At 43.9% G+C, this 22,362-nt stretch overlaps 1 protein-coding gene across 13 annotated transcripts in view; it reads left to right on the forward strand.

Moving 5' to 3' along the window:
• The window catches only part of LOC138261643 (uncharacterized), a 1,036,964-nt gene that overhangs the window by 21,213 nt on the left and 993,389 nt on the right, over positions 1-22,362 (forward strand). The gene's annotated exons all lie outside the window — the stretch shown is intronic.

Genomic DNA, 22,362 nt, shown 5'->3' on the forward strand with positions numbered 1-22,362 from the left:
TAGGCCGCTTCCATTACCTTAAATCGGGTTTTCTTATAATATCCGGGCTCATGAAATGTTACCAAACACCCATTGGCTGCTGCTCATATCTGCAACTCTTATATTAGGGAAATCTTCTTCTGCGGTCCCCTCTCTCTTAGGACCCCATAGTGGACGCATATACTGAAAAGCTGCAACCATTTGATATACTTTTATATTCGGTAGGGACCACCCCCCCTCTTTCTCGAAGAAGAGACATAAATTTACTTGCTCTTCTACACTTACCATAAGCCCAGATAAATCTCATAACCAATCTATCTATCTCCTTCAATCTTAGATTCAAGGAGTCTTGTGAAACTCCGTGGTATAGCACGAAACAGATACAACAGCTTAGGAAGGAAAATCATTTTCACCATATTACACCTCCCCATAATAGTCAGATGTAAATTATTCCATCTGCACATATCTTTTCTGGCTTTCGAAAGTATGGGATCCAGATTCAAACTAACAATTTCTCCTACTTTTGGTGTAATATTTACACCTAAATATACTGCATGGTCCACCCTCCGCGTATCCTGGGTGCTTGTATATTGATTGGCCAGTAACTGCGTTTTAGCTCTATTTAACAGGTACCCTGAGAATCTTCCAAATTTCGTCGTCACCTCTTCAACCTCTCTCAATGCCGAGTCGGGGGTGGGAGTTAATATAGCTATATCATCTGCATATGCTAGGACTTTTGTATCCCATCCCTGCCTGCGTATCGGTGGAATCTTGCAGTTCTCTTCCAACTGCCTAAGCAAGGGAACTATATATAAAGCAAACAGGAGCGGAGAGCATGGGCATCCCTGCCTAGTACCTCTCCTGACCTGGATACCCTCGGACTGCCCTCCCATTAGTTGTATTTTCACTGCCTGTGATCTATATAGCACCCTTACTGCTACAATAAATTTCTTCCCTAACCCATAACACTCCATTACTTACCACAGGTAATTCCAGTTCACCCGGTCAAATGCCTTCTCTGCATCTAGTAATGCGACTGCCATAGGTTCCTCTGCTACTTCCGTAGCATCAAAGAGTGCAAGAACTCCTTGAATATGATTGGTAGTATCCCTTCCCGGGACAAACCCATGCTGCCTAGGGGAAACTAGCTTCCTAATCACCAAAGATAATCGAGCGGCCAATATTTTTTAATATATTTTAACATCACTGTTAATGTGATCGGCCGATATGAGGCCGGATTTAAGGGGGGTTTCCCTTTTTTCAAAGACATTACCATGTTGGCCATATCCCATGATGGGGGGCTTCCCCTCCACTCTGAACCTGGATAAATAGCTCTATCATTACCGGAAATAATAATACTTTAAAAGTTTTATAAAACTCTAAGGGAATCGACTCCGGGCCTGTGGCTTTTCCAGAGGCAAGATCACTCATTGCCTTGTCAATTTCCGAGATATCTATCTGTTCTCCCATATATAGATTATCGCTCCCAGATAGCTTGTCTACCTTAATGGGGTATAAAAATTCCGCCATTTCTCCCTCCAGATACACCGATGTATCGTTATATAGTTCTGTATAGTATCTATGAAACACCTTCCTAATTCCATCCACTTCAGATACTATCTGTCCTTGCCAATCTCTAATCTCTCTCTAATCACACCGGATGCTATCTTCTGATTTGCCCTTATTGCTAGCAAGCGCCCGGATTTTTCTCCATACTCATACCCTTGTGAGCGCTGCGCTAAATATTCCTCTGCTATTCTTTGAGCCATAGCCTCATTCATTGCTGCTTTGACTATAGCGACTTCCTCCTGGGCCCTCTTTACACCCACCCCAATTTCTATAGCTATGACCAATTGTCTTTCTGCTACCCTCAGCTTCGTTTGGAAGTCTTTTATTCTATTTTGGGAGTTTTTCTGCCTTCTAAAGCTAAAACTCAAAGTTTCACCTCAAATTCCTGCTTTTAAGGTATCCCAGACTATCTCTGCTGGAGCTGATCCCTGGTTGAACCCTAAGAATTCAACTATCCACTTTCTCATTTATTCACAATATTCCGGGTCCTTAAGAAGCCCTCTTTCAAATCTCCATCTCCTGACTTTTGATTCAAGCCCATCCAATTCCAGATTGAATACCAAGGGGTTATGATCTGATATAACCTGTGGATGTGACTCCATCCTACCCTGCTTTAATAGTCCAGGAGATATAAAAAAGATAATCAAGTCGTGCTAATTTCACATGGGGGGCCGAATAGTAAGTATATCGAGGGTCTGGCTTACATAGTTTCACCCAAGCATCCACTAGTCCTAATTCTTTCTGAATGGCGACCATTGCCTTATATACCCGAGGTTTACGCCCCTGATATTTCTTAGATGTGGGTGCTAGTATATCCTGCAGTCCCTCCCAAGAGCCATTGAAGTTGAAATCACCACATAGAATAAAGGGAGGGGGCCATCCTGTTAGCTCAATAGCGAGGGTATCTAAAACTACTGGGTCGCCCGTGACTGCCCCATATAAAGAACATAATGTAAAGCTGCTATGGCCATAACTGCACTCTACAATTACCCATCTCCCACCCCTGTCCGCCTTCTGCCTGGTGAAATTTAATTTGTTAGTCCGATCTAATATTGCCACCCTTTAGTTCTAACCTTTTGTTCTGACCGGGCGATCACTTTCAAACCAAGCGAGGCAAGAATTCCAGAATTTTTATATTCCACATGTCTCCTGTAGGCAATAAATATCTGCCTTAAAAGTCTTTAATTCTTCAACCACTCTCCTTCTTTTACGAGGGTCATTTAGTCCACATATATTGACTGAAGCAATTCAAAGTCTAGCCATTTACTATTTCCCCCCCTCCACTGTTTTATTTCTTTTCTCTTTCTATTATCCAACTGCACACTCTCTTGAATTCTCTTCTCTCTTTGTTCCCCTCCTCCTATTCTTTCCATTTCCTTTGCTTCCCTTGATCCTTTCCTTTCCGTTTTAGTCCCCCGGTTTCTTATCCCTTCCCTCCATATCCTACCCTTCTCCCCTATCCCTCTCCTCCTCCCTCCTCCCCTTCCCCTCCCCCCCCTCCTCCACCCCAGACAAGTCTCCTCCATCCCCCTCCCATGCTTCCTCCCTCCCCGGGACTGGCCCCCCATCCTGTTGAGCAATCAGACCACCAATGGCCTGAGTATAGGCGTCGTGTATGTGCGGGCCCACCCACCAGTCTCCCGAACACCTTTGCCTTCTATGTATCTCGACCCTTTGCTACTCGATCCCCATCAAGTATTCTTTTGCTTTAATTTCTGAAGTGAATACTTTGACTTTCCCATTCATTACTATTTTAAGTTGAGCAGGGGCCAACAGATACGCCTACCCGCCTTTGTCTGAGAATGGTTTAATAAGTTGTCGGAGCCGCCATCTCCGCTCGACAGTGGCATGACAGAAATCAGGGCGAGTGAAAAAGATAACCCCATTCACGATGCGAGGGGTATTAGGACGAGCTTTATCAGATATCTCCTGTCGCAGTAAACTAGAATAGCTCTAGGGTATTTAGAGTCTGCCCGTTGCCCCCCTTCCGCCGGGTTACCGGAAACCTGTGAACTCGCTGCAGTTCATTCTCCCAGTTCCAATTCCCCAGTTCCGGGAAATCCTCGCGCAGGAGGTTGACCATGTACATCCGTATATTGCTTCCTTCTAGCCCTTCTGATATACCCAAAAATCGAAGATTATTCCTTCTCTGTCTATTCTCAAAATCTTCCAATTTCCACATTACATCCGTCAATTGTTCGTCTCTCGTAGCGCTCTGCTCTTTAAGAGTATCAACATCCTCCTCGACTGCCACTATCCTCTCTTCCATTGAACATAGCTTAGTCTCAATTTCTGTGCATGATTTTGCAACCTTGCGGACCGTTCCCTGCAATCTCTTTGTTGCGATCCTCGCACGTCGGCTTTCAATCCTAGTTTCTGTTTGCAGCTCTTTAATTGAACTATATATTGACTGCAGCATCCCTGCCTCGGTGCCCATCGTAGACAAATTGTAAGTAGGGAGCCCTGCGTCTGTTTCCTTATTACCATTAACTGAGCCCTGGTTGGTTATAGACGGAGAATCTGCCAATCCAATACCAGAATAGTCCCACTTTAGAGTCCTACCACCCGTGGATGTCGAGTTTTCAAGACCCTCCTGAGAACAGGGTCGTGTTTTTACGGATTTCTGCTGTCGGCGCAACTGTCGCACTGTAGGTTCATTACTTGACGATTTATTTTCGGCCTCCGATGTTTCGCTATCATCAGATCCACCAAAGCTGTGATTGCCGCTACTGAGATCGGACTCTTCTGTCAAAGAGTAGAATTTATCGCTATTATCCTTGTCCCAATCCACAAATTGGGGGTCTTTTCCAGTTATTTTACCCCACCTTTTAGGGCTTGCTGAAGACTTATGTAGATTCTCTCCTTCCGTTGCAGGTCTTGATATACTTACAGCTCCTTCCCCGCCCTGATGCTCCAGTTGCTCAAGCTGGTCAAATTATTGTACTTGAGACTGCTTGTTCCCAGCAGGAGGGCAGAACTCCTTCTCTCTTGTCTCCCTATTATTGTCTTCGATCTCTGACACACTCTCAGTGCCTTGTCTAAGTTTAATAAGGGGGTCGTTGTTTACAATACACACCTTCTTGGTGCTGGTACTCAGGAGAGTAGGTTCTTTTCCTAGCATGTTAATTTCAGAGGGGGGGGGGGGGTTATATGTGCAGACCGGCTATCTTGCGCCCCACCTGCAAGAAAAGTCGTAATAGTAGATTGACTTTTGCCTTTTACCTTAATTTCCAGCGGGGGAGTAGTAGTACTATCGCTTATCTTAGCATCTTTCCCCAAACTCAAAACATTTTCCCCAGCTGGTTTGGCTGCAATTGACGTCGGGCGTTTGTTTACTCCCGCTAGCTCTCCTTTACCTCTACCGACACGCGTCACTTTTACTCCTTCAGTCTTATCTCCAGGATTCCGAATGGCTTTGGGTGCCATCTTTGTTTTCAACACATGAGATAACAGCCTAAAGAGTCCTATTATTCCGGCCGGTGCCGTTAACGCATCAGACATTGCTTGTTTTATCAAACTCTTCCAGGGCCATGAGGAGGTATATAGATGCCAAGATGGATTGACTTGCGCTCCCAACAACATCAGAGTCCCCAAGTCTTTTAGTTCTCCTTTTATACCTCTCTCCCTCTTTTTTTTCTTTTTTAATAACCCCCCTCCTCTTTTTTCCAGTTGCGGGGCGAAAAAGGGGCAGTATCAGATAGTATTAGGTAATAAAGACTGTATCAGATTTTTTAGAGTTCTCCACTTTTTAACCTAAATAGTCCATCTTACAAATGGGGGTTGGCTGAGAATCATAATATCCTCACAGTCAATATCAGTGTCAAAATTCTCCCCCTTTTTTCTTTTCCCTTAACAAAAAAAACAGGTTACTTGCGATGTGGAGTGAACTGAACTCGCCTCCTCCTGGTACCTGGTTGCTGCAAGTTTCAGAACTACTCACACCCTCTTCTCCTCTGAGTGTGAGTAGAATCAATCCAGACCGATCCACCTCATTGCTTCAAGTCTCCAGACGAGGCCTCCAGCCCTGTACCGCCTGGGGGGTTCAGCGCGTTCACCCCAAAGCAGTCTCTGTGCTTCATGCGGCGCTCGGCGTCTTTTACCCGAGCGCCGCTATAACCTCCCCTCTCCCACTATAAGCGATAACCAGGCACCTGGGCACCTGGTGGAGGGGGGCTCCTCGCTTCCCTGTTCGGTGAAAAAAAGCCTTGTTTCAACCGCTTGTCCAGCCGCTCCGCTGCGGACTCAGCGGCGGCTGTGTGCTCGGCTTCCTGGTGGGCGGGGCTGCAAGCCTCGCAGTTACGCCGATACCGACGACATGTTGCTCTTTCCCGTCAGTCACAAACCCGGGTTTTCCATTGTTACTGTTTTGAGAGGTGGTGCTTTTTGAATAACTCCTTTAGCTCCTAATTGTTATACTTGTGGAATTGTTGTTGGATGCCTCAAAGAATTCCGTGCTCTGTTGCTGACATACATATTTTGTTTATTTGACCAATTCAAGAACATATGAAAAATGCAATAAATCACCTAATTCATGAGCATTTTCTCTGAAAAGGTACTTTTTGACAGCCATAGAAAGCAGCATGGTATATGGTTTGCTAATGACTTATTAAAAGTATTTGTATAAGTAGCCTCGGTTAGAGCAATGCATGGATGTCTATTCACCAAAATACCAGGGATAGTGAAAGTGAAATCACATACCATGATGACATCACAGGAAATGACATATGAATTTTGGCACTGAGTGTTCCCATTAAGTGATCACATTATCCTAACCCTCATGACATCACAATAATTAACGTCACTGAAGTTCCATAACAACAGCATGATTATTGTAACTACATAACATAATCAATTGTCTATTTTAGATACCACCTATATTAGGGGTCTGACCTGATCTTTGAAAGTGGTGGGACATAATACTTGCCCTGATTTGTAACGAGCAAGAGAAACAAGTGAGCAGACCTCTTTTTTTTTGTTTTTTGTTTTGTGGGTTGTGGGGGGTTGTCCTCCCAAGAACATTTTAAAAATATTGGGGCCAAATAGTGCATTTTAAAGGACAATTTTTGTTAAAAAGGTACAGGCTTTTAATGGGCACTCATTAAATATTCACGTCTTTTCATGATGTGCTGAACCAATGAAACCTGATGCCCACCCCCAAGAGTTGAACCCATTTGTTTTTCAAACGGTGCCATGGAATCCCCCATATGTTTAAAATAAAAATAAAAATGACGACAATGTGCCTGGGCCAGAATTTTGTCATAGCAGCCCTCTTATGTTTAAAATTACGTACAGTATGCCTGTGCCAGAATTTTGTTAGAAAAGTCATCCATAAACCACAAGTGGCCGTTATGTTAAAAGTTCATCAGGGCCAGCATTTTGCTGCTGTCAAATGCTAGAGTAGTCTTTACTTATGTCAAGAGTTAGCTCCAATGTGTCAGTACCAACAATTTGCCACAGGTGCTCCACATGCTATTAATTACTTCCAGTATGTCTGTGTCAGTATTTTGTCACTGGTGCCTGTCATGCTTACAATTGTCGTCAGGATGCCAGCACCATTATTTTGTTATGGGTGCGTCTTTGAGCCAATAATTACCTACAGAATGCTATGGACAACAGCAGACTCGCAGGCATAATATAACATTCTCATTCATGGTCACTTATGTTCACACACTGACACTCATTCTTAGTCACTCCCAGACTCACTCATTCTTTTTCACTCCCTCTTGCTGTCACGTTCTCAGTCGCTCACTCTTGCTCTCACTCATTTACATTCACTCGCTCAGACTCACTCATTATTTCTCTTTCTCATTTGCACTCTTACTCTCACTCACTCATAATGACATTAAGGGCATGATTACGACCTTGGCGAATGCGATACTCCATCACAAAAGTGATGGATATCCCGCCTGCCGTTTTACAAGTTGTGATGGAGTATCTCATCCGCCAAGGTCATAATCAGCCCCTTAGTCTTAGTCACTCATACCTTCATATTCACTTGTGTATGCTCTTGCTCTGATTTACTCGTTTTTATTTAGTCTCTCTCACCCTCACTGTCATTCACTCATTAATTCTCATTCACATTCATTCTTAAACTCTTCCTCACTCTCATTTTTATTACTCTTTTCTTGTCACCGACCTACTCTCTCAGTTGCCCTCACTCTGACTTGCACATACTGACATTCAGTACCACTCATTCTAACTCACTACCCATGTCAATGACTTGCACTCATTCACTTTCTCACACACCCAGTGGAAAGTGAACTGGTTAGGGTTGCCAGAATAGGTGCGTCTGACCACAAGGTCTATGGCAGCCCGTAAGAGTATCTCAAGAGCCCCTTAAGGGTCATGCAGGTTTATCACCTTAAGCTCCACTGTAAGAAGTCCAAAATCATCATGCTCCTGGTGACAAATAGAAGAGGAAAGTGAATCTCTCCCTGATGTCCTGTCTTTTAAGGAGCAGGGTGGGTCAGTGGAAGGAGTGTGCAAAATGACACCTGGCAAAACAATACACAGCCTCTCCTAAAAAGGTATAACAAGGATTCTCAATGTTCACATCTGTTCCTGTGTTGGTCACAGGGTATAACCAACACCAAAGTTCTGGCCAACTACTGTCTTTCCCATAACTTTTCATAATAAACACACTAAGGGAATCTGACATAACTTCCCCAACCAATAAGCCCTATAGCCTTTATCATTGGCTTGTCTAACAGGTCTACTAGTACAGGTGGGATTAACATGTCAAGTAGTGGGTGGAACAATTGTCAGAGTCATGGGTGCCGCTATCAATGTTACATCATTGAAGTCATAGGGATTGAGTAAAATCCAGGAGTCACACAAAGAACATGTTTAGGAAATAAGCCACGTCAATTCAGCAGGAGAGTGGTAGAGGAATGTTGTATGTAGTATGTTTCCAGTGTTGCATTTTGGAGCACACTGTCACAAATATATATTGAACAGTGGTGTGGTAGCTCATTATGGACAGCACATTTTCCATTTACATGACCCCATTTTTTTCACAAACATGCAGTTGTTCTGATAAAACTACACATGGTACAAATGATGACAAATGGAAATCAGGTTTTAGTGAATATTTATTATTTGCGCATCATCAGGTAGTGCCTTGATTTGTTTTTCTCCATCTTTGTTGTGATTGTGCTTCGGAATTACAAAACTGCTGATATGTTTTGAAATAAAATTGCCATTGTACAGCCTTTCTTTTCATACTCCCTGCACCCCAGTAATATTGCCTCATAGTTCACTTGACAAAATACTGTCATGGCATTCAGAAAAAGAAAGTAAACGCAATCTTCATGCTAAAAGCAGCAGCAGTAGTTTGTCAGAAGACGGAGCCTGATATTTGACCTCTGTCACAAGATAAAAAACAAAATGTAAAGTCAGTTTTATCGCTCATTTATTTTCCGAAGTCCAGTATGGTTATTTTGAGGATCCTGCAGCACCCTGCCACCCCACCCCACTACACATGCACCTCTATTTGAAGCACTTATTGTCAGAACTATCCTTAGAAGCCAATACAAGAAAAAAGTGGTAAATTGTGCATTTTAAACTTAATGGGCAAATCTGATACAGTTACAACAAACGTGTGGGTGGATTTGACAATTTTTATAGGCTACTGACAACAACACTTAAATAGGTGGATGAGTAATTTAACTACTAAAAACAGCTTATATATAAATTCCCATACAAAACTCTCTAGAACTTTCTCAAAGTTACTTCAAGACAACAACGACCCTGTTTTGCCAAATCTTTGAAAATTCTTCCTGTGAAATGACCGTGACCTCAATAAATTTAATTTCTTCTTCAGAAAGACATTCATGCCGGAATGCTAACCAAATGTATGTTTTCAGTCTGCTCATTGCAAAGTAGCAACATATGCTTGATTGAGGCTGCCCACATGTAGAGGTCTTAGAATATTGAGCTTAGTGGCTGAATACACCTGATCACGGAATTTGTGAATGGCAAGTTTCAGATTTGATTCCTAATGCATCTTCCATTTCTCTTGAGACTAAATAAGTAAGTGCATTTGGTATTCTTATCAACTGTTAATTACTCTGCCAGTAATCCGTGACTAAATAAAAATAATATAGTTGTTGGTAGCACATCACAATTAAGCTAAATTCATGCAGGGAGCCTCCAGGCCTAAACAACTGGCAAAAAGGTACTTGCCCTGAAATAACTAACCACATTCTAGCATGCAAGTGAATCAAGTATTCTTTCAAGCTCCAGAACACTAGAATGTGTGTCTGGTGTGCAAATGTCGTGCAAACAGAAATCATGCTTTTTGATAATGTATGTTATGATAAAAACATTCTTTCAATTCTGATTCCTGCAGCACATAAAGTTTAAAATCCACTAAAATATCATTTTTTTAAAAAAATCCTGCAGTGATGGTGCGTTATAAAATGCAGCATTTGTTATGAATGTCTTTAAACGTCCTTTGAGAAGACTGAAGATGTTATTTATAATCGTTCCTAAACATCTATGCTAATTATAAAAAATAGCCTGGCTTAGGTAGAGTAAGGTTCACCCTTGAGCGGGCACAAGAGAGACAGACAACAGACGGAAAACATGGTTACCAGCTTGACATTGAACCATCGGAACAAGTAGTGTATGTACAAAGAATTGTTTTAATTGTGCAGTACTTTTCCAGTGGCAATCTGTTATATTTAATATCTGAGTTATGATGCGACGCAGGGTTTGTTGAATGGCAGAACAAGGTTTCTCATGCATTTTGTTGCTAAACTACAGTAATAATAGAAGGAGTGAAGGTCAAAAACAAAGGGATTGCTTTGACTTAGAAGCTGGCACATAGGCAGCATGGGGCCAATTTAATAATAGGCTTTGTGGCAAAGCAGAGCACCTTACAATGGATCCTTCTAGAAACTAGCAACCTGTGCAGCTTACAGTCAGCCTAGAAGAACCTCTCAAGTTTTCTGAAACATATGAAAAATCATGCTGCTATATTCTGAACTCCCTGACGCTTGTTAATAGCTGACTATGGAGGGCCAATGTAGCAAGCGTTGCCATAATTCAATCGAGAAATGGTAGTAGCAGTAATATAGCAGTGGCAATCAAGTGACTAAATAAAAATAAGGTTTTTCTTCAAGATCCTCATTTGGAAGTTACAGTATGACATAACTACAAAAGCAGGAAGAGGCAAGTGGATATGTCCTCATTGTAATTTTATTTTACATCATTCACTACAGCAACGGCGCAGTCTCTGTCCCTAAAATAGGTCATAAGTTCTTCTATCTAGCATCTAGTAACTGGTGCTCTCCAAACTATTTAGAAAGCCTGAGAGCCAGAACTGCAATTTTAGTCACCGCTGGCAAAATAAATTTCGACCTATTGTTAGCTCTGCCCTGAGGTCCAAGTTTGATTTCTTTCTAGAGGGTTTGATAATCCCTTTCTTCCATCTACTAGAGGCAGTGACAGATGGAAACATGCATCTTGGATGATGATAAAGATGATTGTAGAGTCCTGATTGGACATACCTCATCTGTGGAGCTGAAGTTTAGGGAAGTAAGCGAGGAGGAAAGTCTCCACTTTCTTTATCTTTGGGAGAGGTGTTAGAGGAGTGATTTGTGCTTCATGAGATAGGATGAAACCAAAAGCGGACGATACAATCATGAACTGGACTTGATCTTCTCGTAGAGAAAGAGGCCATATCTCATAAATAGCATGGGAGGGGATATGGTCATTTTAGCACGTGACAGATTTGAAACTGCCAGGAAAAGACCCCTTGACAAGTTTGTCATCAGAAGTAGAATTTGAAATTATCAAGGTCTTAGAGGCAGTAAGAGACAATTTGTAATGCCCGAGTTGTTGACATTTATGTAATGCCTTTGAAGTCTGATGTTTGTGTCATTTTTTTGTATACAAAGATGAAGGGGCTGAAGCTGTTTTTCTTCCCCCGACCTCAACCAAATATGCCTAAATTACCACAGTCCTGCTCTTTAAATAACAATGCTTTGCTCTTTATCAGATCATTTTGGTGTTTCTTCAGCATTATACACCAAATGTTGGTATTTTCACTGTAGCAGGATAACTACAAATGTGAAATTAAAGACCTCATTTACGGTTTGGGGGAAATAGGAGTGTCAACATAACTGCAGTTCTTGGCCCAGCCAAACCTGCTTTTTCATTGCTCTATTTAGAGTTGGTGGAAGGCCAATGTTTGATCAGTAGAGACTCCCCTGGCTCTGCTGGTGTAAACATATGACCTGGAGACCCATCTGCCAAGGAGTTGACAAATCACAATGATGGCTGTCCCAACCAATAAAGGGTGTGACTACCATCACTCATTTCCTTGCCTGAGTCACCGCGGATACAGACTGGGAAAATGTTGAATGGTCCCCACATGCCGTGAGAAAGCTCCCCAATTATCAGGCTATTTGTGTTCTTTTTTAATTGAGAAAACAGACCCCCGCTTTGAGAGTTTATTTTCTCAATAGAAAGAAGTTTGCTGAGTGAGTGGTTCAAAAATAGTGCCTGTCCAGCAAGCCCAGAGTGCTCTCAAGAGGGTTCCTCTGGGGTTGCTACCCCTACAGGACAGAAATCCTGGCCAGTCAGATGGGGATGTCTAAATAGGACAGAGTGTCCTCTACCTGAGTGACGCAGGCCATGGGTTTATCTGCACTGGCACATCTGCTGACTGTCCACCAGGTTCTAAATCTCCCCATAAACATAGTCTACAAGGTTATAGTAGGCAGAGAATTTGACATATTAGGAAACCGCCAGGTCTTTCTGTGACATCGATATCTATGTATGCCCTTAATTAGCTACTTAAATATCATCTACAATGTTATCATTGTTGAAGAGAAAACAAAGAGTTGGTGCCTGCAGGAAATCGGACAGAATAGATGGGCCCTGTCACTCCCTCTCCTACGTTTTTAATATAAAATTGTAAAAAGTAAAAGTGCAAAGAAAGAGGTCGGTATTTATTAATGTTTGTTAGGGTTACAGCTGATAGGAAAGTGGGCATGCTAAGTGGGCTTGTTGACCGAAAACTGAGACTCATGTATAGTAAGTTGTGTACCTGTCTGGATATGATCGTGATAGAAGCACAAAGACCGATTTGGGGACTGAGGACCTGGTTTCAAGCGCTGTAGAATTTTGGTGCTAATTCGTGCACATGGTAATTATCGCTACCTTGGTGTGGGCTATTTAATGGTTAAAGTGATAAACGTCTCTTGAGTTTCTCACCACAGAATAAAGCCTACAAGGTGGAATTGGTGTTTACCACACTGATTGCTGCATGTTTTGTATTTGTCGTAGCATTTTATCGTAATAGATTTCCTCTATTTGTTCCCTAGTGAAATCTGTCAGGAGAAAATTGCAGGATGTGCTTATTCATGCACAATATTCATTTGCACATGAATCGGAATTTAAACCACAACTTTGAATCATGGTCTAACTAGAGTCCATATGTTTATAGAAGGCAGGGATGTGTTATGTCAAAAGAGATTTGCCTAGCTGTTTATTTCCATTATTATGCACTTGCAGTTGTTTAAGGTTTGAGTATGTTGTATTGTATTGTAGTTGTAGTTGTAGTTCTACTAAGAATCATGCCCCTAACGAAGTGCCACAGAGCATAGGTGTGCAATGGTATTCCGTGTGTGTGTATAATGCTTATTTTTCACCCAGCCTACGTGGCCAGGCGTCAGGGCCAGGTTAATGGTTTTAATAAGTTTTTGTAAAAAAGGGCCAGATGTACGAAAGGGTTTTCCCCATAATATGTCTATTGGAAAATGTGTTCGTAGATATGACCCTATGCCTTTACTTCAGTTTGAGGAACACCGGAGTGAGGGATAGGTTGCCTAAGCATTCAGTCCTACTTAATGGACAGAAGTGTGTGATGCAGTGTGGCCTATGTTCAGGGCCACTTGAATTATGTGGCAGGGGAGCACCAAATTAAGTGGCAAGGTTGAATAAATTATGCAGCAAGAAACAGCAAATTATGTGCCACAGTAGAGCGCATTTTTTGATAGTATGACTTTAGTATTTTGTAATTTTAACACATAATATTTCTGTCTAAGCAAAGATTCCACCTCATTGATACCAGTTTAACAACCAGATATGTTGCCTTTTTCCAAGGTGATCGTACCTGCTGGATTTTCCAACTGTAACATCAGGTTTGTTGTTCCCACACCTAGTAAAACCGGGTGCAGGTGCTCTGTACCTTTTTAAATCAGGCAAAGTGGAATTTCAAACTGGGATTTCTCACTGCACGGTTCCCAGTTGGACCTATGTCTTTTATGTCAACATTGCAAGTGGGCTGATTAGTCAGGGGGAGTGTGCTGCTTTATGAGGCACGAGAAGCAACGATGATAAACACAATGCCTCCCGTACCTGTAATTAGCATTTGGATGCTTTCAGTGGTTGAAGTGGACGGGATCTATTGGGAACAACAATCCCGATATTATTAAATTTCCAAAATCGATAATGCTGACTTTCAGGTGTTTCTGGCAGAAAGGCAAAGGGGAGGGAAGGGGTTCTCCAGTTCTGTCAAGCCAAAGTGGTACGGGGGGGGGTGCCGAGGGGAGTAGATGGTGAAAGAAGAAATACGTTTTCTCACCAGGGTTCCTCCTGCTCCAAAGAATTGTAAAGGCATGCCGTTGGTTAATCGGCAAACCTAAAGGATACTTGGGGGCCAGTTCAGGGTTTTTATTGTGATTTGGCCTGCTGAAATTTGATGGCTGTATGGCGGAACCATTGGGTGCATTAAATACCACTCAACTTGAAATTCTGACTTCTGTTAAAACTGGAATTGTGCAGGGGTTGGAAACCGCTGACAAACTCATACTAATGGCTTAAATCTCTTTGAGCATTTTGCTGAAGCCTTTATTATAATGTGTGTGAAAATGTATTTCTTTCTGATCCTTCTTAAGTTTGTCAACCTCTGAATAAAATGTAAAATACTTTGTATGAGGCTTCATTGAGGCCCCATCTTCAGCTCAGTCCAGTACACCTCAGCTGAAGAATTGTGTTGTGGAACTCGCATTAGCCCGGTCAAAGAAACACTGTGAGGGAAGGTATCTAAAGCCTTTTGAGCCCAGTGGAAAGTGTGTGCCTTGACATACATTTGCCCAAAGAAATAACTAAGACTATAATCTTTATCATTGACTTCTCACCGTAACCAACTTGCATTTGCTGGATTCTACATAAGCTTTCTCACAATTCAGCTGATGTAAAGCCCATAAATTACGTTGCCATATTCTACTTTTATGCACAATCAATGTCATGTCTGCTACTGTTACAGATGTCATCTGACTTTATCTTTCTAAGAATCCTGAAAGTGTCAAGTTATTTGGCTAATGTTAAGTGTAGGAAACTGGCTCCTTGTTGCAGTTACCACCCCTGCCACACACTTTTTGCCTGATATTGATGCTGACGTGACTGAGAATTGTGCTGGGACTCTGCTAACCAGGCCCCTGCACCAGTGTTCTTTCACCTAAAATGTACCATTGTTTCCACAATTGACACACCCCTGGCACACAGATAAGTCCCTTGTAAAAGGTACCAGTGGCACCAAGGGCCCTGTGACCAGCGAAGGTCCATATGGGCTGCAGAATGTGTTGTGCCACCCTAAGGGACCCCTCACCTAACACATGCACACTGCCAGTGTAGATTGTGTGTGTGTGTGTGTGTGTGTGTGTGTGTGTGTGGGTGAGGAGAAAAAGGCAAAGTCGACATGGCATCCCCCTTAGGGTGCCATGCCCCAAACCCCAGTGCCTTTGGCATAGGTAGGCCACCGCTCTAGCAGGCCTTACAGCCCTAAGGCAGGGTGCACTATACCACAGGTGAGGGCATAGCTGCATGAGCACTATGCCCCTACAGTGTCTAAGTCCACAGTTCCATAATGGCTACACTGAATACTGGAAAGTTTGGTATCAATAAACCCACACTGATGCCATTGTTGGATTTACTAAAAATGCACACAGAGAGCATCTTAGAGATGCCCCCTGTATTTTACCCAATCCTTCAGTGCAGGACTGACTGGTCTGTGCCAGCCTGCTACTGAGACGAGTTTCTGACCCCATGGGGTGAGAGCCTTTGTGCTCTCTGAGGCCAGAAACAAAGTCTGCACTGGGTGGAGGTGCTTCACACCTCCCCCTGCAGGAAATGTAACACGTAGCAGTGAGCCTCAAAGGCTCAGGGTTCGTATTACAATGCCTCCGGGCACTCCAGCTAGTGGAGATGCCCACCACCCCCGGACACAGCCCCCACTTTTGGTGGCAAATCCGGAGGAGATAATGAGAAAAACAAGGAGGAGTCACCCTCCAGCCAGGACAGCCCCTAAGGTGCCCTGAACTGAGGTGACCCCTGCCTTAGGAAATCCTCTATTTTTGCTTTTGGAGGATTCCTCCCAATAGGATTACGGATGTGCCCCCCCTCCCCACATGGAGGAGGCACAAAGAGGGTGTAGCCACCCTCAAGGACAGTATCCATTGGCTACTGCCCCCCAGACCTAAACACACCCCTAAAATTGAGTATTATGGGGCGACCCAGAACCCAGGAAATCAGATTCCTGATGACCTACAATAACAAGAAGGACTGCTGACCTCAAAGCCCTGCAGAGGGATGACTGAGACGACAACTGACTTGGCCCAGCCCTACTGGCCTGTCTCCAGACTCAAAGAGCCTGCACAGCGACGCATCCAGCAAGACCAGCGACCTCTGAGAACTCAGAGGACTGCCCTGCAACCAAAGAACCAAGAAACTCCAGTGGACATCGGCTCTGTCCAAAACAGCAACATAGAAACCAACTTTAAAGGGACTACAGCCTCACTCAGGAAGCATGAGTCCTCAACACTCTGCACCGGACGCCCCCTCATGTCCAGAAGAACCAAAACTGCAGAGAGGACCCCCAGATGACTCCAACGACATGAAAATCCTGAGACGACCTCGCTGCACCCCCACAGCGATGCCTGCAGAGAGAATCCAGAGGTTCCCTTTGACTGTGCCTGCCTGGTAACAAAGAATCTGACGCCTGGAAGAAGCACTGCACCCGCAGCCCCCAAGCCCAAGAGAAACCAACTACTGGTGCAGAAGTGACCAGCAGGCGGCCCTCATCCTTGCCCATTCGGTGGCTAGTCAGAGAAGCCCCCCTGTGCTCTGCCTGCATCGCCAGAGTGACCCTCGGGTCCCTCTATTGCTTTCAACGCAAAACCCAACACCAACTTTGCACACTGCACCCAGCTGCCCCTGTGCTGCTGAGGGTGTATTTTGTGTGCCTGTTTGCGACACTCCCCCACCCCCCAGTGCTCTACAAACCCCCCCCTGGTCTGCTCCCCGAGGACGCAGGTACTTACCTGCTAGCAGACTGGAACTGGAGCCCCCCACCCGGTCTCCAAAGACACCTATGCTGTTTGGGCCCTACTTTGACCTCTGCACCTGACCGGCCATGTGTTGCTGGTGCTAGGTGTTTGGGGTTAACTTGAACCCCCAACAGTGAGCTGCCAGTGCCCCGGAGACTGAACTTGTAAGTGCTTTTCTTACCTGAAAAAATAACTATTACGTACCTCCCCCAGGATCTGTTGAGTTTTTGCACTGTCCACTTTTAAAATAGCTTATTGCCATTTTTGCCAAAACTGTGTACATTACTGTTTTAATTTAAGTTCCATACTTACCTATGCCAAGTACCTTACAATTTATGTGCTTACTTGAATTCTGAATCCTGTGGTTCTAAAATAAATTAAGAAAATAATATTTTTCTGTATAAAAACCTATTGGCCTGAAGTTAAGTCTTTGAGTGTGTGTTCTCATTTATTGCCTGTGTGTGTACAACAAATGCTTTACACTACCCTCTGATAAGCCTACTGCTTGACCACACTACCACAAAATAGAACATTAGTATTATCTAATTTTGCCACTATCAACCCTTGGACTCTGTGCACACTGTCTCTCACTTTGAGATAGTATGTACAGAGCCAACTTCCTACAATATACACATAACACCTGACACATCAGTCTGGTAGACATGTCTGCTTATCACCATATCAAGGTCAAATAAGAAAAAATACAATAATATAGCCAAAATAGTGTAGTCTTAATTGAAGTCCTACCGCCATATATATTTATAAGGAAACATTTGGGACATACACCTTAATGTCTAACATTCCTAAACTTATGTCAGAAATTCCAGTCTCTGATAAGATTTCGCTTTGAAGACGGACATTCGACTATTTGGGAGGAGTGTCCCTTTGCCCAGATTATCGCACAGAACTCTGCCGTGGACTATCTCACCTACTGCCAGTGCACTTCAAAGATGCTGCACCTCACCTGATACTGATAAGGCTGAGTCTTGGAGGAAGGCGCTACCGCAGCATGTTTCTGCCTTTCACAGGGAACACTGCCTTCATGTCTCCGCTCATAACAAAAGCTCTTGCTGTCAACAAGGGATGCAGTGCATTGCCTCTCCCTAAAAAAACTCTATACACTGCAAGTTTTTCTGCTCTTAGTGTAGCCCATGGAAGTAAGTTTTAAGTTTTAGATTCCTTTTTAACCATTTTCAAAATGCTTATTTTATTTTCATTGTTCAGTGTTCCTTCTTGCTGTTCTTATGATATCCTCTGTAGCTGTTTTAGACGTTCTGAGAAATAGGTTCACCCGTTTGTAATAAATGCTTTTTGGTTGAGTGTCTGTTCTTCTAAGTGCAAAGTGTGTGTGATATTGTGAATAATGAAATAGGTTTACTCCTGTTACCATGGTATCCTTGATCACTTTGCAGGGATTATTAGTTACCCGAAAGCAATGACTCTACTTCACCTATGGATTGGGTGGGGTTCTTCAGGACTACAAAGCCAGTCTCTCAAATTCGGCGAGTGTTGGTGCATTGAACCGAGATCATTGGTGTTACCGGTGGGTGGGAATATAACCCTTATAAAACCATGCAAAAGTCCTAGTTTACTCAACACAACCATCAGGCGTACAGTCATAATTCCACACACAAATATGGTTGACAGACGAATATTCACCCCTTTCTTCTTTATTTTTAATTTCTTAATCCACAAATAAACACAATTTCTCACCCGTCCCCTTTGCATCTCCTACTTCCTGTAACCCAAAGAAATAATATGTTCACTTTTTGCACACTGTAACATACTCTTGTCGTTTTAACACAACCTTGTTTATACTCCAGTACGTTGTACATAACTTGTGTGTTGCACACAAAGTCAACATGGGTTTTCATGGGCAGCAGATTGCAGGGGTGGTTGCGCTGCAGGAGCTACCAATTCCTTTAGCTTCCCAGCCCAAGTCATACTATCCTCCACCACTTTTTTTTAATCCATCCTAACGTCTGCATCTGTCTCTCCTTTGCTTACAATCGTTCAGCGATATTTCTTGACCATGCCTGAGTGGTAGGGCCAGTGTTTAAAAGCCACTGAATAGCAGCACTTCGTTTTGCTAGTACCAACAACAGCAATAGATTGACATTGCGCCTTATTGTTTCTAGACTGTAAGATTACTGCAAAGGTGGCAGCGCTTTATAGAGGCCTCCACCTTAACTTTAGACACTCCTCTCAAATGCTGGATTATATCCTGCCAGTACTGCTACAAGCTGGTGCAGCTCCAGATCAACCCTTCCTCAGAAGGTTAGCTATGAATTTCAAAATGTAGATGATCTTCCCGCAGGTTCGGTCAGAGAGGGAAGCCAACGCCAAACCCCTTGCCTACTTTAGTAATCTGTGAGAATTCATTTAACACAATATCTGTTTATAGAGTTTAAATTAGTGTAATACCAATTCACCGACAAAGTTCTATTGCCTTTAGTTCATGACTTTAACTATAAAAATGCCAGGCCTGCTACTCTTGTTAGAAGTTCTCATAATAAGATTAGACTTATGCCATATGACCTACCTTTTCTTTTGAACCAATCAAGCCTCCATCCTTGGCATGTCACCATAACCAACTTATGTCTGCTGTATCATGCATAAGCTTTCTCACAAGGCAGCTTTCGGTATGCAGCTATAAACTTAGTTATGATTAAATATACAGTCAACAAAACAACAAACACCCCTTCCTAAAACTGCATAACAAGGATCCTCAATGTGTAAGTGTTGTGCCCTAAATATTTGCTACAGGTCTTATCCACACCAGCGGACGTGCGCAGTGGGAGTGCCAAAGGCAAGCCCATTGGGCCCATCCGTGCCTGGACCCTCCTTCCTTCCCCCCCAAAGATACACCATCGCCAAGCTCTACACTCTCGACCCCAGACGCCATAACAAGCGCTGCCACAACGCTGACCACTCTCCACTTTAGGACCCTTTACCTGCACCCACTGCCATTTCACCTGCCACAGCACACACACCAGCCCACCAACCAACCCCACCCGAACACACCACAAACACCACCTGAACAAAAACACCAAATTGAATGCGCCCATCTCAACACACGCTCACTATGCAAGCATTCCACCAAATTATGGGACCTCATTGCCACCCTCGCACCTGATATTATCTGGCTCACCCAGACCTGGCTCAACCCCACATCTGCCCCAGACATTGCCACAGAGATCCCCCAACTGATATAAAATCACTCACCAAGACTGCACCAACAAGCTGGGAGGAGGAACAGCCATCATCCACAAAGACAATAGAGCACCACCACCACCGACAATACCGCCCCCCATGGAACATCTCAGCTTCAAGCTCTACACAGATGACAAAACAACTATGAGAAGCACCTTTACATACTGGCTCACAGGCCCCGTTCCAGCTTCTTCAGCACCATCACAGATTTCATTGCGCCCCTAGCCTTAAATTCCAAGGACTACATCTTCCTCGGTGACATAAATGTCCACATCGACCCCCCAACTACAGCAACACTGCACACCGCCTCGACAGTACGAGCAGCCTCAGATTTACCCAGATTGTCTACGACCCTAAAAACACAGCAGGACAAATGCTGGACCCCGTTTTCACCTCCAGCAACCGCTTCAATTACAGCCATGTTACAGAACTCACATGAACCTATTACTCCATTGTTCACTTCAGCATCTCCAGCCCCCTCACCTCCATCTCTAAAATGATCAGCGCCCCCCACTAGAGGTAGAACAAAATCTCAGAGAACATTTGGGCAGATGGCCTCAACATCTCCAAACCACCAACCTCGAACAGGGAGTAAAAACCTTCAACAACTGGATCACCAATTGCGCCAACAGCATTGTCCCCAACAAGAGCAACATTCTGAAAAAATCCTCCAAAAAGGCCAGCTGGTACAGCCAAGAACTCAGAAAAGGGAAACAAGACAGCAAACAGCTGAAGAGGCGATGGTGTGCCAGCAAGGACACTTCTGACAGAGCAGCCTTCAAAACCACCCTCAACCTGTACCACCACCCGTTGTGGGCAACAAAGGAGATAGCCCTTGCCACATGCTTTGAAACCAGCACCAACAACACCAAGGAACTTTTCAACATTGTTTAGGAATTCTCCAACCCGGCTGCCAACGAAAACAACATGACACCCTCAGAGGAGCTGTGTGACAAACTTGCCCACTTTTTCTCATGACAAGGTCGCAACCATATACAGAAACTTTGAGCCCTAGCCCACACCTATGGCCTTCCTCAACAGATATGCCACCACCATAATCAACACTAACCACACACAACCCACCTGGAGCATCCTCTCCACCCAGGACATCACTTCCACCATGAAATTCATCCACTAGGGAGCTCCCACAGACCAATGCCAACACTACATCTTTAACCTTGGAAACCAAAGGATCGCCCAGAAACTCAGCACTCTGTTCAACACCTCTATCAACACCGTAACATTTTCCAGTACTTGGAAACATGCCGAACTCAGACTACTGCTCAAAGCCGACCCCCAGTGGAACTACCGGACAATCTCCCTGCTCCCATTCCCAGCAAAGTTACTGGAAAAGATCATCAACAAGAAACTCATGACATACCAGGAGCAGAAGCAACTACTCGATGCCTCCCAATCTGGCTTCCGCAGCAATCGTTTATCAACTGTTCTTTTTGCATTTGTTGCCCGAAGTGGGAAGGATATGCCCTGATGTGGGTCCCATGCCCACAATGCCACCAGATTCAAGCTAGCCTGGCTAAAGAGGGGTGATACCCCAAAACCGTTCCCAGGATGCTTGTTTCTGGTCCAGGGAGGACTTGGCCTGGCAGTTTGGGCTGGACTGTTCCCATGGATAACAGGGTCAAGACTGATTTGCGTATGGTTGCGTCTAAACTGGAATGGCATGGTGAACAAAAAAAAACTGATGGATTAAAGTCAAAACTGTGACAGGGTGAATGTTTGATTTGGTCTACATTCCGTCCATCAGCTGTTCATTTTACATCCGTAGCAATCACAGCACCAAAACAGCCCTGTTCACAGCCACTGACAACATCTGATCCCTCTTTGACCAAGGACAAACAGCAGCTTTGATTCTCCTCAAACTCTCAGCAGCCTTTGACATCTTATCCCACCACATGCTGATTGAAAGACTCCATCACATCAGTATCCAAAGGGACGCACTCAAATGGATCACCTCCTTCCTCACCAGAAGAACCCAGAAGATCTACTTCCCACCTTTCAACTCTGATCCCAGGGAGATCACCTGCAGTGCCCCCAGGGCTCATCCCTCAGCCCCATGCTCTTCAACGCATATATGACCCCCCCTGGCCAACATCGTCAGATCCCATGGTCTCAACATAACATAATTTCCTATGCAGACGACACCCAACTCATCCTCTGACTCACCAACAACCCCTCCACCACCAGAACCATCTCCCACAGATGCATGACAAGGGTAGCTGACTGGATGAAGAACAACTGCCTG

This window comes from Pleurodeles waltl, chromosome 10, assembly GCF_031143425.1.
Source record: "Pleurodeles waltl isolate 20211129_DDA chromosome 10, aPleWal1.hap1.20221129, whole genome shotgun sequence".
In the NCBI taxonomy this organism is placed as follows: domain Eukaryota; kingdom Metazoa; phylum Chordata; class Amphibia; order Caudata; family Salamandridae; genus Pleurodeles; species Pleurodeles waltl.